Raw genomic sequence first — 19,313 nt, 5'->3', positions numbered from 1 at the left:
AATAAAGGCTAGGAACACCATTCCAAATTATCCTGGCTAATAGCCATTGATGGGCCTAACCTCCATGAATCTATCTAGTTCTTTTAAAAAACCTGTTAGGATACATCTGCACTAGCCCCCTATTTCGAACTAGGGAGGCTAATGAGGGTGACCGAAATTGCAAATGAAGCATGGGATTTAAATAACCCATGCTTCATTAGCATGTTCCTGGCCGGTTACCATTTTGGAAATTGACTAGCCCGGAATAACTGCCCACGTCTACATGCAGCAGTGAAATGGGAGTTTGAAGCAACCCCTTAACTTGAATTAGCTGTTACTCCTCCTGGAATGAGGTTTTTGGAGTATGGAGGGGCCAGTAGCTGGCAATATGGAGAGGACCAGCCTCAGCCCCTACTGGCCACTCTCTTTCTGATGCAGCCACTCTCCCTGTGGTCACTCTGCAGTATAACTGTCCCCTGTGTTTGCTGATCCTGTGGTAATTGTGGAGCATAACTGTCCCTCCTATTGGTCTCCTCCCTTTATGTATTATGGAAAACAATGGAATTCCAGGCACGTCCCATTCTCCTGACACAACCAAACCCTGACCTTGCTCTAAGTTAGGATAAGAGGAAGCTGAATATAAAATGTGGTAGTCCTAGCTCTTACTGTTTAGGAGGAGTTCTTGAATAAATGTACCCATGGACGGATGGACTCACAGACAGACAGGCAGATGCACAAACTCTCTAATAAAGACAGATAGTTTTGTACTCACCTGGCATCATTCATCCAAGAACTGAGAAACTCTACAACTGTTAGGCTGCAGAACTATCACTCCCTATATACGGAGAATGAAAGCTGATTGTGTTGGTATTCTAGTCTAGAAGAGCATGGATGGCATATATAGTCAGCATGCTATGGGAACACCTGAGAGACATCCATTATAAACATTATTTTTAATTAAAGGTTATAGAGAACTTTATGGGAAGAAATAAATATAACTGTAGCATGGCTACTTTTAAGAGAATTGGGGTTTTAAAATTTTGGGATTGAAAATGTTAATGCATGTATTTCATTACACGCTTTTTATTGTTCCAAACTAAATATTCAGGAAATTGTTTTAATATTCAGGCAGCTAAAATACCCTTTAACACAGTTAACTGGAATGTAGAAATTTAAAATATTTCTTTTGCAAGAGTATAGATACAAGCTGATCTAGAAGGAGATGTATATGAGGGGATAGTTTAATTACTCAAACGTAAGTGTGTATCACAGGCTATAGGAATTGACAGAATAAGTCAGATCCATTGTCCATTTAGTTCTATATCTTATTTGTAAGAATGACCATCATTAGAGGCTTCAGTGTAAGGTGCAATAATCTACCTAATTGCTGGTTAAGATTGATTAATATCTTGAATGAGGTTTAATATCCTTTCTAAAATGTATTAGCATTAGTTTATATAACTCAATATTCTTGTTACCCATACAGATGTCCAATCCTTTTCTACATCTTGCTAATTTCTTGACCTCAGTGAAATGTTGTGGCAGTGAGTTCCTCAGTGGAATTCCCCACTGTGTGAAAGTATTTCTTTTTATAGGTTTTCAATTTGCTACCTTTTCAATTGAATTGAATTGTTCCTGCATTATGAGATAGAGAAATCAAAAGTTTTTATCTACCTTCTTTATACCTTTCATTATTTGATTATGTCCATCCTTTCTGGCACTTAATGTTCTTCATTCAAGAGGTCTAATTCCAAAAGTCATGAAAGCTTCAAAATTGTTCATTAGTATTGCCATTAATTAAGAATGAGGTGCAGAAAGGAAAGATCACAGTCTTTCTGCCTCTGATGTGTACTGGGAAAGGTCTAATGGGCTGTTAGTATTTCTGAATACTTGAATTGAACTTGGCAATGTAATGTGTGCCTTTTTCTTACAATCCTGCTGTAGTTTTAATCCCTACTCAGGCCCTAATTTCATTTTCAATTGTGTGTGTGTGGTTTTGAGCAGAGTGAATTGATATTGACAAGACCCTGCAAGCAGATGCTGCTACTTGGTCCCATCCTTGGAAGTGCTGGCAGTTCTCAGCAGACAGAACTAGCAATATTATAAAAGTTTATTTAGGGGCAGATTATGATGCCTTTGGCCATGTAGCACAGTAACTGAAATGGGACCACTCACAAAATGAAGTATTTCTTCACTCGTGTAAAGGTATAAGAATCCAGCAACTGCAATTTTAATAGTTATTTTATTTATTTATTTCAGAAGACAATCTGGGATGTAAACAGGAATTTAGAGCAGCAATACGTGAGTTTTTCAAAGGAGCCTAAGACCATGTCTATATTTACCTGCAGATAGATGCTGCAAAGGCTGATCTTCTGGCACTCGATTTAGTGGATCTCGTAAGGACCCCCTAAATCAAACAGTGAGGCTTTCCTGTCAATTCCAGTACTCCCATGCCTCACAAGGAGTAAGGGAAGTTGATGGGGGAGTTTGTCCTGTTGACTTCCCACTGTGGGGATGGTGCCAAAGTTTGAATCAAAGTACGTCAATTCCAGCTTCGGAATGAATGGAGATGGAATTGCATATCTTAATTCAAATGTATTCCCTAGAGTGGACCTGGCCTAAAAGTTAGATGTCCTACCCCCACTGGCACTGGGATGAATTTGAATACTTAACTCCCCTGGGTTCTCTGCAGCTTTCAGCCTTAGCTTTTATTGACATTTTAAAACAGCACACTTGTGCCAGTATATTAAACTTCTTAGATTTTTCTTAATTAAATCTCAATGGATTTTTTTCACAAAACTATTACATTTATTTAGATGATTTAAAATAATAAAGGTGGTTATACAAGGCTCTAGGTGCCCTAATATAATTATACAAGAAAATTAAATCTCAAAAGCATCAAAATAATTAATTCTACAGGAATATTTTCAGATTTCTCTTTTTATGGTCATTAGCCCATTAGTTATCTGCATAGGATCTCCTGATGTCTTGATTCAAGCCACCTCTCAGAAGCATCAATCCTCTGAGTAATGCTTCACTGGTTACTCATCTGTCTCTTCCACTTCTTCCTAACAACTGGAACATGGGTATGTTCACCACTTCTCAGTAATAGTTTGAGCACATCATCACACAGCGTATCACATGGCATCTGCCTTGCTACGCTTCTCTCTAAACCATGACTCAACATGACATTATTGGCCCAGTCCTTGTACCTTTCTGAACACTTCACCTTGGCTATGTCTACATTGGCAAGATTTTGCGCAGAAGTGGCTGCTTTTGCGCAAAATCTTGCCAGTGTAGACATAGCCCTTGAGTTAAGAATTCACCACAGTAACATTAAACACTGCTTTATAAACTCAGGCACCAACAAAGCTAAGCCATGCTTTCCTCTCAGACTGAATTCCTGAAATTTTTACTCTTGCCATTCAGTTCAGAATTTCATCTAACTTCCTGTGCACTTTCTGCTCAAAAGTATGTTGATTGGCTGAGATGAAAATTGTTCCATCTCTGATGCATTCTAGTTGGCTGGTTCAAGAAATAACCATCTGTCCTGATATTTCATTTATGCCTACCAGCTCTTTTGTAGCTCAGAATACTTATTGTCTGGAGGCCTTATATTTTTCTTGGAAGGTATTTTCCCCCATAGAGCTTGTTCATGTGCACTGTTCCTAACTTTTGTGATTTTATTGTGATTTTCTTAAGGCCCAAGCTTCTAAAGCTATAGTTTTTAAGAGAATGTCTCATCTTTAAACAAAGTAAATATTTAGCCTTGATAGTTGTAGAGAAGAGATTGAAAATGTAACTTTTGGGTACACCCTAAGAGCTTGCAAAAGCAGAAGGAAATAAAATAAATGTTGGGTTCTTTAAAAACACACACACACCCTCATCACTTTTAGGCCAATATCATGAAATCTGATAACATGAGTTTTGACTCACAATCTTGATCACTTAAGATTGGCGGCACTGTAACCTAACAGAGTGTAACCCATTCAAGATCAAAGTAATATATACAATACAAACTACTCAACTTTTTTCATGTTTACCTCTTTGATATTAACTGAGCTGTAAATGATGAAGTGAATAGCAGCTGCAAGCTCTACCAAACTAATATTTTTGGAAAAGGTTGATAGTATTTGCGGCAGCCCATAAAAGATTAGCGCACAGCGCACTAATTCCTTCTATTGATATGGTTAGTTCATCTCATATATCACAGTGTGTCAGGTATGAGATCTGAAGAGGAGCCTGGAACTATTAGTTCCACCTCCAAACTCACACTTTTTAAAGAAAAGCTAAATTTTAAACAGCTTATTACTATGGATGAGATTTCCTCAGGTCTCATCTATACACATGCATAAGTCCCAGCAATAGCACACATAGTAGCTATTTCACTGACCTAAAATACTCAGAAAGAAAAACTCCATTCAAGATAAACTGCATGCAGAAAACAGGATTTAGTAAAGATGCTGTAAGCAAAGAGCTTCCCAAAGAACTTAACTCAATCTCTTTATAAATAAGCTTCAAAAATAAATATCCCTCCACTGGTGGGTTGACAGATCACTTAAACACTATTTTTACCACAGGAATTTAAAACCTTTTAAAGAATTCCATTGTCAGAATGCAGTAGAATGTTCAACACAATGCCATAATAGAAAGGCTGCCATTAAAAATCACAAGAGGTTATGGAATGTGAAAGTAAAGGTTATAACAGGAATGAAATTTTGTTGTATATCCAGTGAGGCTTGAGTGGTACATTCCATCTTAACAGGATTGTTTTTAACTCAATAGATAGCCCATGGGGAAAGAAGGAAAGATGGCTTTTACAACTAGATTTTACAAATACTTTACTCTCCACAAGTATGTTTCTTGTGTATTTCCTCTCTGAGCATGTATTTTTAAACAACAAATGCTCAAGTTTAAATTTAATGTGGAGACTATCTTCAGCATACCTTGAAGTCCTGTGTACTTTGTTGGATCAGGACTCTGTGTTTTTTAGATAAACTTTGTAAATGAGCCCTGGCCAAAGTTGTTATAATATGAAAATTTCTTGGTTTTAAAGAAGGTGACTATGGAGAGTATGGTCAACTTCCAAACTATCCCAGACATTACAGGTTTTAATCAGACTACTAATATTAAATTAAAACCTACTAAGTTACTCTATTAGGATGTGAGACCCTTTCCTAGTGGAAAGTGGATGTTCCTCTAGTTTTTATTTCCCTGTAAACACTTAGATGAGAAACATGTGGGGAGGTTAGTAAGGGCAAAATGAATTGGAGAGTAAATCCCTACAGTCCAAATTTAAAATCCTATCTAGACTTCAAAGTGGATAATGAGAAATGGTGGAATCAGCACATCTGTGAATCTTTTAATACACAATTTCAGTGTTTCCAACAAACCTGGATATTGTGAGAAGCACAGAAGCAGGAAGCTAAGATTGCTTCTTGAACACACTGTGCTTTTTGATTACTGAATAAAGCTGCAGTTTGCCAGTGCTCAAAGAAATGGCACTGAACTGAAAGATGAATGTGCAAAACCGATTCATTTCCTTTTTACCATTGTTGTGCTTCTATCTTCTTTTTATGCCTCAGCTGAGAAGTGTGGATATTCATGCAGTTTTTTTATGTCACATAGGGGTGCTACAAACTTCCAAAGGCCTAGTTTATATAAATTCTCAGTTGGCAAGACAATAACAACCAGATGACCTATTGATCTTATATCATGTGACAGACAGTCAAAATGCAGCTCTTGATCATAAAAATGTGAAGACAGGAAACACTCTTGGGAATTCCATAAAGGCAAGTATCAATAAAGCATGAGGTGTCCACAAATACATGACTTTGATCCCTTTGGTGTTCAGCTCTTGGTCATTATATCACTGCTGAAATCCGGAACCTTTTTCTTTAGTTCACAATACTTGGCATTAAATTACAGAAAATCAAAACGTATTTCATGAGACTTAAAAAATTGTCCCCTTTCTAAATGGCAAAGGGCTAGTTCCACAAGCGCATATTCAAAATATAAAAGTTTAGGAGACAATCAGTGCACACTGTTTAAATGAGCTCCCCGGATGAAGTGATTATTTAGCTCGTAGAACATAGTTATCACCAAATTTATGAAACTGCCTCCATTTCATGTTACTGAAATGTCTAATGATTAAGGGCTAGATTGTGACTTTAGGCACAGTCTTTAGTAAAATGAAGTGTGTAAAATACTGAGGCATAGTGCCGGAGAGGTGCTGTTTCTCCAATACACGCTTCTGAATTGCAAATTCTCCCCTTTAACCTCCTTACTTCAGGGTAGTAATTTCCTATTAGCCTATTTCAGCAGTACATTTCAACTCCGTCTCCTATTAGTTTATCTTCACTGGCTTTGCCCACTTCCTGTCCAGTTGCTTTGGGGAAGAATTAAGCAAATATGCAACTCTGTTTCCTAGTGAGTACACAGACCCACCATCTGGGTAGGCTGCAGAGGAGTTCTTAATCTCTGATCAGGCATGCAGTCTGACACAGGCTGGCTCTAAATAAGTTTAAGTCATAATTGGTCTGATGAGGAGGCTGTGCAGGGTAGGTGGGTAGCAAAGTGTAATGAATCCTACGTTTAGTAGTAGAAGAAATACAGAATCATAGAACTGGAAGGAACCAAGAGAGATAATCAAGTCCAGGCCCCAGCACTCATGGCAGGAACAAGTACAATCTAGCTCATCCCTGACAGGTGTTTTTTTAACCTGTTCTTAAAAATCTCCACTGATTTAGATTTCACATCCTCTCTAGGAAAATTATTCCACTGTTTACCCACCCTGATATTTAGGAAGTTGTTTCTAATATCCAACATAAACCTCTCATGCTGCGATTTAAACTCATTGCTTCTTGTCCTATCATCAGAGGTTAATGCTTGTTCTCCTTCCTCCTTGTAATAACCTTTTAGGTATTTGAAAGCTGATATCATGTCTCTTCTTAGTCTTCTCTTTTCCACATCAAACAAACCCAATTCTTTTGATCTTCCCTCATAGGTAATCTTTTCTACACCTTTAATCATTTTTGTTACTCTTCTCTGGACCTTCTCCAATTTGTCTACATCCTTTCTGAAATATGGTGCCCAGAACTGGACACAGTATTCAAGAATTACCTCTCCTGTCTTGTTTACAGCACTCCTGTTAATACACCCCAGAATGATTTTCTTTTTCCAGCAGTGTCATGCTTATAATCCACTATGACCACTAGATCTCATCGTGCAGTATTCCTTCCTAGACAGTCACTTCCCATTTTTTGTGTGTGCAATTGATTGTTCTTTCTGAAATGGAGCACTTTGCATTTGTGCTTGTTGAATTTCATCCTGTTTGCCTAATGCCATTTCTCCAGTTTCTGCAGATAATTTTGAATAATAACCCTGTCTTCCAAAACACTCGCAACACCTCATGTTGGGGGGGAAAAGACAGAACATCACAGAATACTACAGTACAGTAAGAACAATACAGAAAAAGGGATGAAAAAGAGAAAAGGGATCAGGAGAAAGAAAGGAAAATAGGGGAAAAAACCCATAGAAGAAATCAGATAGGTAAGAAGAGAGTGAGAAGGAGAAAATATGCTGGTAATAAAATATGTGTAGTTGGAGGGAGAAGGAGAGAAAGTATGAGATCAAGAAAAAAGAACAGGAAGAGAAAGTGAAGTTGATGAAGGAGAGAATGCCTTATCATTTGTTGAGGGATGTGACCTTGCATCTTTCCTAGGTTTATAATAAAATATTAATACACCATTCAGGGTATCTTCCACATGCTCATGACTTGTTGATTTCTCAATTGACTTTATTTTCGAACCTTCAAAACCTTCATCTTTCTTTTTTTTTCTGATTCCTAAATTTTGTTTGCATCAATGCTGACAGTGTCTTTGGAGTGTATTCAACGTCCTTGAAAAGCTTTTCCTGCCAGGCAATGTCATATATTTTGAAATGTTGACATAAAATTCTCTAATGTCCATGTAGATGATGTAATTGAATTAATTACTAATAGCAAACTTCCCACAAGAGAGGAGAAGAGTAACAAATGTCAAGCTTTTGCTAGGAGGCAATAGGATATCACCAGGAAAAAATGAGTTTGCATTATGCCATTGGCAAAATTTTAGATAAGCTGGATGTTTTGCATCAAGTTTATTTTATTTATCTCTAGAAACAGGATACGTACTTCTGGTTCATGAGTTACAGATTCCAGATCGAAGTACTGTAGTGTTTAATGATAAGGCATGGCCATACTATGGAGACCCAAGAGTATAAAAAACTAGCAATGATAAAATCCCATATATTTCCTGTTTGGTTTCTTTCTTTCTTTCTTTCTTTCTTTCTTTCTTTCTTTCTTTCTTTCTTTCTTTCTTTCTTTCTTTCTTTCTTTCTTTCTTTCTTTCTTTCTTTCTTTCTTTCTTTCTTTCTTTCTTTCCAGACTGCAGAGTTTTTCTGGGATACCAGAGATATCCCAGAAAAGCTCTGCCGCATCCAAGAAATGCATTTGCTTTTCTGGAAAATATTTTGGAAAATCAGACATTTTTTTTTCGGCATCCCTTTAAATCTTGTTCTATGAGGAAGAAGGGATAGCCTGAAAGAGGGTTTTTTTCCTGACATTTGGCCCAGTGTAGATGGACCAATTGTTGGAAAAACCTGTTTCAGAAGAAAAGTGGAAAAAAATACACAACTGCGGTTTGTGATTTGCATATCTTTTTCCAATAGAACTTTGTAATCTAGACACAGCCTTTCTTTCTTAAGTACTTGGCATCCAAAGACAGGATAGCAAATTAGAAGTTCCATTTGGAATATATGAAAGTATCACTCCATCAGCTATTTGGCAGGTCTGGAGATTCATAGTTCAATATCAAAGAGTTCCTCTAAAGATATGCATAGAATATGCCTACATTGCATTAAAACACCCATGACGGTCCCTGTCAGTTGAATCAGGCTATGTTGCTCAGGCTATGGTGCTATTAAATTGCAGTGTAGACAGCTAGTCTCTCAGATGCACCTTCAGACTGGAGCCTGTGGCTATATCTATACCGCTGGAAAAATTTGGAAAAAGATACGCAAATTGCAAATCACAATTTGTGTATCTTTTCCCACTTTTTTTTCCAAAAGAGGCTTTTCTGAAATTTGGCCAATCTACATGGGGCCAAATTTTGGAAAATACTACTCTTTCGGAACATCCCTGTATTCCTCTCACCGAAAGGAATACAGGGAAACCGAAAGAACATGTCCGCTTTTTTGGAAAAAAAAAAGCAGACACATTCCTTGGACATGGCAGAGCTTTTCTGGGACACCGGAGGTATCCCAGAAAAGCTCTGCAGTTTAGACATAGTCTGTAGGTCTACACTGTGGTTGTATCACAGAATCATAGAAGATAAGCGTTGATAGAGACTTTCAGGAGGCCATCTAGTCCAATCCACTGCTCAGAGCAGAATTAACCCCCAACTAAACCTTTTTTTTTACATTCCTGTCAGTTTGTAAGCTGATATGGTCCAGACATGGATGTTTAATTGTAGTGTAGACATACTCATATATTGCTGTCTGTGATGAAGTGCACTAATTGTTATGGTCCTGAGATGTTTCCCTGGCACCCAGATTAGAAGCATTCAAGAAGAGTCAGACTCAAAACCACTTCCCTAACCAGTGCTGTTAAGACAGTTGGAGCTCACCTTCAAATCAGGCCCAGTTGGGCTGTGTCTACACTGGCTCCTTCTTCGGAAGAGGCATGCTAATTTCGAACTTTGGAATAGGGAAATCCACGGGGGATTTAAATATCCCCCGCGGGATTTAAATAAACATGGCCGCCGCTTTTTTTCCGGCTTGGGGAAAAGCCGGAAAAGAGCGTCCAGACTGGTGCGATCCTCCGGAATAAAGCCCTTTTCCGGAGGATCTCTTATTCCTATCCTGAATTAGGAATAAGAGATCCTCCGGAAAAGGGCTTTATTCCGGAGGATTGCGCCAGTCTGGACGCTCTTTTCCGGCTTTTCCCCAAGCTGGAAAAAAAGCGGCGGCCATGTTTATTTAAATCCCGCGGGGGATATTTAAATCCCCCTTGGATTTCCCTATTCCAAAGTTTGAAATTAGCATGCCTCTTCTGAAGAAGGGGCCAGTGTAGATGTAGCCTTGATGTATAGACTGAGAAAGTAGAGCAAGGAAGAACCGTGACCCTGAATACTGGAAAAAGTAGACTGGATTGTTCAGATGCCCAGAGCAGGAGAGATTGGATTTATTTTGGGGCAGTGTTGTATCCTAGGAGGAAATAAGTTCTTTCTTTGGCTGTGTTTGTAGCTGAGAGGAAAGGAAGAGCCAGGACTTACAATGGCTTTTGTGACATCTGTGTGACACATTCCCAGCCCTGAACCATACCTTATAATTGTGCGATATTCTCTGTCGTGGGATCTCAAACCACTTTACTAATGTGAATGACTTAAGCCTTGAAATAGTGAGGAATACGCTATTGAGAGTTTGCTCTCCCACACCAGTTCTTCTAATCAGTACTGTCAGTGTCAGTTACCGAAATTAGTCAGGTTTGTTGACTCTTTCCTGAAACTAATATTGTAAATAATACTTCTTTATTAGGCCTATTTTAATCTTCCCCTCTTAGGGTCAGATTGTGAAGTCACTATTCATATTACCGAACAGTCACTCACCTGAGTAGTTCCACTGGAGTGAATGGAACTACCTTGGGTAACTAACTGTTCAAAAGTGTGAACACAAGCATCACAGGCTAGCCCTTAGTGATGCATATGTGTGTACTGCTGACATCAGAACTTTAGTTGAAATCCTGGTCTCATTAAAGTCAGTGGGAGTTTTGTCGTTGACTAACATCTGTAGAGCCAGTGTTTCACCCATTTATCATTCCTGTGTGATATCTGCAATATGAAATAATATAAGTAAAAAAAAGGAGTAAAAGAGAGAAGATGGAAGTAATAAATGTAAAAATGTCATGTAAAAAGACTTGCTCATCCTAAAATACAACCTTTGAATTAATCCAGACAATAAATTCAGCACATACTCTGATTCTGTTGTAGGAAACGAATACTCTAAATGGGCTGCGTGGAAAAATTTTCAAACAATTTAAAATGGACTCTGATCTCTAACTCCAAGGTTAGGCTCTGTTGATGACAGAGACTGAACATTAATGATTTTTCAGATGTCAGACTTTCAGTATGGACTTTGTGGCCTTGGCTGTTGTTATGAGATTGAGGTAAATACCTTTCTCAAAATGATTTAAATACTCCAGCTCAACCTCAGTGCTGGGGCAGAGAGGCCACACTCACTTGCAATGAGGGGGTGAAGAGTTTGATAGACTTGCCACTGCCAATGAGAGGATAAAAGAAAGCCTGTGAACCCAAGTGACCCTGCCCTTCTACACCTGCAGTCACCATCAAGCAAGGAGAAGAGAGTGAAAAAGAGGAAAGCTTGATCAATTTGGGGTTCAAATATAGAAGATAGAACTCTGTTTCTCTTGATGTGGGAGATGTCTGGTTGCTGCTGAGAGGCAGAATTCATTTGCCAGCTAGAGCAGCCTTCGTAGAAGGCATAAGCAGACACTGAGGGGAATCTGCAGAACAGATTCTCCAAGGGCAAGCTATGAATGGGAGGATGTGGCTCCACCCAGCCGTATGTGGGACAGTCCTGTTTGAAGGCTATTTTTGTTTCCTGATTGCCCTAAAGGAACAGGATTGAAGAGTGCTTTGGCTCAAACACCACTGCACTCTGTGTAACACAGATAGGGACATATCAGTAGAGACCCAAAGCTGGGTGAGCTGTGTTCTGAAGGATGACAAGTGGGTGCTGCCCCAGCAATGCAGTTATAGCCCCTTCACCCAAATGGGCTTAAACAATTACCAAACACTGGATGGAGTGAAGCTTATTTTAGTTCCCATAATTCATTATATTAAGTAAATTATCAGAGAAATTAGTAGTCTATTTGTTGGAATGCATAGCCAGCTGCATTACAAGGTACTCAAATTGACTTGACCAAAACCATTAGGATCATGTATGTCTGCAGAGCAAGCATGAGTTAAATTATTTTGACTAGATTATTTTGGTTATGGTCTCTGGATTTTAATCTTTTTATAAATCCAGCCAGTTCTGTGGAAGGATCCCCTCAGGACACTAGTGATGACACTTAATGTGGCCTTCTTCAAAGTCAAATGTGCCATGAGCAAGCTTCTCTGTACTGGAAAAAGAGAAATATTTAGTAGCTTCTGAAATATTTAATATGTGCACCTCCCCCCTGAATTTTGCCATTTATTACAAGCAATAAATTCCACTCTCCACTTTTTCTGTGTAAATACAGAAAATATGAGATTCCAAATCGTATGCAGTATAAATATTTAAAAGGTTACTCATTTCAAATATTGCTTTAATTTCATACAATTTTGTTTTGTTTCATCTGTAACCCTTAGAATATTTTTTTCTGATAATCATGTCCTTAAAATTAGAGTTTGTACTTTATAACCCGTATAGTTATGTAGGTTTGAGTTCTGCAATCCTTATACAGCCAAGTAGTCACAAAATTTCAGTGGGTAACTGCTCAGCCCTATCGTTAACAACCCTTATTTCCCAATAGAAAGGTTTTTATTATAAATTAAGGAGATTTGCACAATAACATCTAAAACATGATGGTTATTTTTAAAAAAATCATGATATCAAAGATGTTTCCAAACTGCTACAAAGTCTGAAAACTAAACCCACTCTCAGTATCAAATAAGTTCTTAAACCCTGCCCATCACCATAGCATCAGGAGTGCCTCACAATTTTTTTTTATTAGAATAGAATCGAGATTTCCAAATCTCTCTGCTTTTCATCCTTTTGTGGGCATATTTGTGTGCTTCTAAACATGACTTAAAGCTGTTATTGAGGCTGCATCAGAGAAGTGGGTTTTCAGTTTTAAGATTAAACTTTTCAGACTCCTGGTTATTCTGATCTCTTCTGGCAGTTTGACAGTCATGGACTAATTGCAGAGGCTATGCCCAGACTGCAGGCTTCTTTTGAAAGAAGCTTTTCCAGAGATCTTTCGGAAAAACTTCTTCTGAAAGAGACTGTCCACAATACAAAAGTGCATCAAAAAAGTGATCTGCTTTTTTGAAAGATATAGTCCACACTGAATGGATGCTATCTCACATTTCAGCTGTGATTACTAGGGACAAAGTGGCCACCAGGACACCTGAGCATTTTCCTCTTTCCTCTTCTTTCAAAAGAACTCCTTCTTCCCCATCCACACATGCCTTTTTTCGAAAGAGCTCTTTCAGGAAAAGGCTTCTTCCTCATAGAATGAGGATTACCAATGCCGGAAAAACCCCTCTGTTCTTTTGATTTTCTTTTGAAAGAATGTGATTGCAGTGTGGACGTAATTGAAGTTTTTTTTGAAAATTTGTACGTTTTTCCGACAAAACTCTGTAGTATAGACATACCCTGAGAAAGCTGTCTCCTGAACACATTGGCTATGTCTACACTGGCATGATTTTCCAGAAATGCTTTTAACGGAAAAGTTTTCCGCTAAAAGCATTTTCGGAAAAGCGCGTCTAGATTGGCAGGATGCTTTTCCGGAAAAGCACTTTTTGCGGAAAAGCGTCCATGGCCAATCTAGACGCGCTTTTCCCAAAAAAAGCCCCGATTGCCATTTTCACGATCGGGGCTTTTTTGCGGAAAACAGTACTGTGCTGTCTACACTGGCCCTTTTGCGCAATAGTCTTTCGGAAAAAGACTTTTGCCTGAACGGGAGCAGCATAGTATTTCCGGAAAATCACTGACGATCTTACATGAGATCGTCAGTGCTTTTCCGGAAATTCAAGCAGCCAGTGTAGACAGCTGGAAAGTTTTTCCGGAAAAGTGGCTGATTTTCCGGAAAAACTTGCCAGTCTAGACAGAGCCATTAAGTTTGACTTTTGAGGTTGATGGTTCTATTGATCCAGTGAAGCCTGTGATGATGTACATCAATGTTTTCTTTCTTGTATCTTGGGCCAGTCCTATATAAGATTTTGAAGAGGAGAGCTAAAACCCTCTGCATTCCATGGAAAGCCAGCGAAGAGAGCAGAACACTCAACAATGTATTCTTAGTAGTCTGTGTTGCTTTAAAAGCAAGTTGCTTCATTAGGAACTAACAACTTTTTTTCTTTAAGGCTGAGTGGTTTGATTCACAGGTATAGTGTTATAGTTCTCAAGCCCAGAGGTCATAAATACAACTGTACTCAAACAAGTTCATCAGAAAAATCCTAAATGAATAATTATACCTGGGAGTATGTTCTGAAGATTAACAAATACATGTTCCAGAACCCAACTTTGTGTCTATGGGAAAACATTCCAAAAGGGAAGGTTTTCCACTGAAAATGCCTTGTCTTTAGCTTCCTGGTATCTGTATTTCAGGCCTGTTATGTAGAGCACTCCAGCTCATAAATTTCAGGTCAAAGCATGTAGAAAGAGGACGGCTCAAGGCAGACAAAAATAAGAAGTTAAATATTGTAAAAGCAGTACTTTCGGCTACAGCTGTACAGAGCTTGGATTTGAAAACAGGTTTTAAGTGGAAGTGTAATGGGTTCCATTTGTGAAACTCAAATAAATAGCCATCTAAAGTATAGATGGAATTACTGGGTGACTCTCACATTAAATGCATTGATACTTACTCCTTCTTGATATTGTCCGGGTTTATGGTGAAGTGAGTACTGACCAGAAAATATCTGGTCTGATAATGGTTTTGTGTTATCATCCAGGTAGGTGGTCATAACACATACAAAGTGAAGGACTTTATCTATGATAATCTGACTACTTAATCCACTTAAGATATTGAGAATTATTGCTATGTAATTAGCCTTGCATTAAGCAGTTGATAAACATGGCAGAGTCCTTATCAAATGATATAGTTGGGCTCTAAATTAAGCCCAAGAGAATTTTGAAAATCACACATGCCTGTTCTGTATCTTATGGAGTCAGCTCCTACCCACCACTAGAGCAGAAAGTGAAGTTCCCAAACCGCCTCTGTTATGGATTGCCTCATGTATGCAGCCTTTTCTAATCTCATCTGTCAGCAGCCTTGCTCCATTCTCTTGGGCACTATAAAGTGACTATCAAAGTGTCATGGATGATACATGTTGGAAAATGAGGAAAGCTCTCTAGAGCAGGTTCCAATGGCTATCTATCCCATCATTAAAAATTTTAGCAAAACAGGCCATCCATAAAATCCTCCCCTTTCTGACATTATATGAAATAATTCACTTTCCTAATGCCCTTTTCAATCCCAGTGAGTCCTTCACCCCTGGTACATCTTTGATTTCCACAAATGTATCCAGTTCTTTTACTCTACCTAGCACTTCCAGTTCTGAGTGATGTTTCACCAAGATGGCAAATGCCTACAGCCTTCACCTTGTCCCTGGATGCCTGGGAGGACAGACAGACCATGGCCATTCATCAAAAGTCAAGAGGGGTAAATAAAAACAACCATCCCTTCAGCAATGTTTTATGAAAATGTGACCAGACCTACACTTGCTTCCATTTTACAGTCCCTCCCCCAGTCCCACAGGACAGCCTTCCATCCTCAATTAGTCATTTAATCACCTCCCTTCATAAACACAGTCCTCTTTTTCAGCAGCTTAGCCTGACCTTTGTAAAAACAAACAAAAGTTCCCCTTCTCCCATTATTGGCAACACATTCCTCCCCTAGGCAGTCACTTCCACTAAAGTTGGCATTTAATAGTGTCTAATGATATTATGGTGCCTCATCTTTGTGTGCCTAATTGGAGACAATATTAAGGGGCCTGATTTTCAGAGTGTGGGTGCTCAGAATTTTCTGAACATCAGGCCCTTTCAAAGCATATCCAGTTAGCCACCCAAAAATGAGACACCCTGAATCACTAGTTACTTTTGAAAATGGAGACCTGAATCCCTAAAGCATCACACACAATGGCAAAATTTATTCCTCCTGCACTTCTATCACCTGCTTTCCAGTGTCACTGGTTTTCTTTCAAGTGGTATCTGTAAACCAGATGGATAGAAACAAGTTAAAAGATAGCTGCACCTTTCTTTCTCCTTCCCCCCTACTCAGTAATGACACTGAAAAAGCAGGGAATATTCTCAGAAAAAGCAGAGAATATCCCATGGTAGAGGACTCCCAGCATTGTAGCTCTAGCCAGATGTTCTATTTGTTTTAATAAATGTCATAACTTTCCACATTGTATTTCAAAAGACCCCCATGTGCCCTCAACAGGAACTTGGTAAACTTCAGCTGATTCTTTAGATGATTTTAATACCGGAAGGGTTACTTGTTCCCATTGTTCTACTGACTGGAACCAGATTCCAATGCTGCTGCGTACAGTGAATTATTATTCAAGTAGAGACACTGAAATCAATGGGGCTTCACAAAGAAAGAGTATCAGAATCTGACACCAGGAAAATAACTGTCCCTTCTGCCCCACTCCAGAGACTGTGAAGGGGCAAATTACTATAGCAACCTGATTGCTTGCAAAGAGAAAATAATCTTGTCAATTGAATTTAGGACATACACAAAATTCAAAAATCTGTGAAGTTGTAAAAATCAGAGACTTTTAATATTCATTAAAAAAAACCTTTCCTTTTGCACTAGTGTTTTAACATGTACTCTGGAAATGTAAGAGAGAGATAAATAAATGAGCAAAAAGTATAGGCTTATAATTACAGTGTCACTCACTGATTATAACTTTATAAATTAATCTCTACAAAAACAAGGACCTTAAAATTAAAATAAATAAATAAATAAAATACAGGTTCTTTAACTTACTCCTATCAGTCAACAGAGTGACTGTAAAAGAAATGTGTTTATTAAGACCAACAGTAATAATCCGGAAAAAAAAGTGATAACCTTTAACATGTCAAGCTGTTTAAGCTTTTCAGACTTAAAACATACAATTTCTGAGGTGCTGTCAAGTATACTTAACTAATAAGAACTCTACTGCAATTCACTGACAGTGTGTTGACAAGCTCCCAGTCTGTACAAGATCAAGGTGGCTTAGAACCTTGTACCAATTATGTATGTTGGATATATAATGGTCTCCTAGAACTGTCATGTTTGCAGTGAGAGTGAGAAGAGATACCTTAATGAGGCATATGGTACCATGGCCTCTTCTGTTCTCAGCTACTCATGTGTCATAGATGCTTACAGAGAAAAAAAGCCACTTCTAAATTAATCCTGTACAGTATGGATTGGGTAGAGGATTCTTAAAAAAAATACTCCCCACAAATATGTAGGCTGACTGGATGGCTGGACTGTGTTTTGCTGTGTTATGTCAGGCAGGACTTTGAATTGTTAGAAAAGGGTATGAACTTACTTGATTTAACAGAATCTATCACAAAAAAAGAACTGTGTGAGCACTGTCTGACTTGATGTTTTTATGACAGTCATAAGAAAGGAGATTTGTTGAGTTTCATGCCTGCAACCAATAAGAGCTAATAGGAAAACAGGGTTTTTTCCACTGAAAATCCTAATGAAAATGAAGAATTTTTCTCAGTTTTTAGCTGAACAGTTTTAGAAAAAGTTTTACATTTTCCAAGGAAAGCAGACTTTTTTTTACAAAATGTTTCATACAACTGAAAATCTAATTTTCCACCAAACATAATTTAGATGAAGGCTGCTCAATTTTGGAAGCCCCGGGGGCCACACTGATACTCATAGCACATGCCGAGGGCCACAACTTAAGTGTGGTGGCATATACACACAAATATATGTGCAAATATATGCAAATAGCTTCTTTCACACTGACTGGCATAAATACAAAGATTAAGCTGCAGCGCCAGACACAAACAAGGCCAGTGTGAGCCAGTCAGCAACTGTCAGGCTCTGCCCACAAGGCTAAGCAGCCAGCACTGCCCACAGTGCCCCGGCACTCCTGGCACTTCCTTCCTGGGGGCTAGAAATGCCAACACTCTGTACCCGTCTGTTCCAGCTAGTCTGTCTGCTTGCATTTTTGAACACTTCACCCCGCCTGGGAGATGCCTTGCTGTTGTGGAGGCCATATCCAAAGGATCCCACCTGCATGCCGTGTATTGACCCCCACATAAACCTGAACTGCTTCGCGGGCCGCAAACCAATGGGCCACAGGCTGCATACGGCCCATGGGCCGTGTGTTGAGTAGCTCTGATTGAGACAGAACATTTGTGACTCTCCCTATCATCTATCCTCCTCCTCCTTGAAATCCTCTTGGATTTTGAAAATATAAATTCTAAAAGTCAGAAAAAGACAGAAGAGGCTTTAAGTATTTTAGCTAGACCAGATGAATTAAAATGAGCAAATGATTAGCCAGTTCAGGTCAAAAATACAAACAAAACGATATGCCCCTTTTTCCAAATTGGAATTTAAGTGACATGCAGTTATTTTTTGTGTTTTTTTAAAAAAATTCATGCACCTCTGCATTTCCTGGCTCCACTCTGAATCAAGTGAGGAGGAAACGACTTACTAATTATTAGAAGGAACATCAAATGGTGGAGGGAATCAGGTGTACTTTACAAGTCTACCTTTAAGCAGCTTCAACAGTAATAAAGGCAAGATAAACAGAGAATCAGGTTTCCATTAGCAACAAGTCCACCCTCATTTCCATTTTGTTTATATTCAGTTTGACTCTTAGACTTAACACAGGCAAAATCTGTTTAGATTTTTAAACAGAGCTCTGTAAAAATAATAGTAAATAGATCATGAATAGCCTAAGTAAAAAGATCTTTTCAACATTATAATCAGTACAGTTATCTCATAGGATTCTGAAATGAGTAGAGGAAGAATACACATGAAACACACCTTGAAAAGCTATGTTTAATAGGCAAAAATGTGTGTTACAGTCCACTGTGCTGAAATGAAGTCTTTTGAATGCATGCAACACTATGGAAAACATTCTCTGAACTATGATTTACATGATTCAAGAATACAGGATATTCCAGTTGATATAGTTAAGTGCAAAATTCATTTTTCCTCCATCCTTTGCTCATATTGTCTCTGAGAGTGTTTCCTATAGTGAACTTCATAAAAGGTCTCCTTGCCAATACACACGTTTAACTTAAACTGCCTCATCATTCCTTCTCAGGAGTCAGGTACTATCTACAAGTGACACCATAATTTCTCCTCACCAGAGTTTTAGCAATGGCAATACAATCTCCATGGATGATTTGAAAAACACAAACTTGGACATAAAACAGCAAGTTGCCACAGGAAAATTGTATGCTCTCACCTTTCCTTTTTGGGACAAACATTTGCAATAAGTAGTGAAGCCGAAATATGGATCTGATCATTTCTTTCTTATTTACCTGATTGATCTTCAAATACCCTACTTCATTTCAGGAGTGAACAATGGCCCTCAGCAGAGTAGCTTTTTTCC

The sequence above is a fragment of the Pelodiscus sinensis genome, chromosome 2, assembly GCF_052426305.1.
Source record: "Pelodiscus sinensis isolate ZL-2025 chromosome 2, ASM5242630v1, whole genome shotgun sequence".
NCBI classification, from domain to species: Eukaryota; Metazoa; Chordata; order Testudines; family Trionychidae; genus Pelodiscus; species Pelodiscus sinensis.
This window is presented reverse-complemented; position numbering follows the sequence as displayed.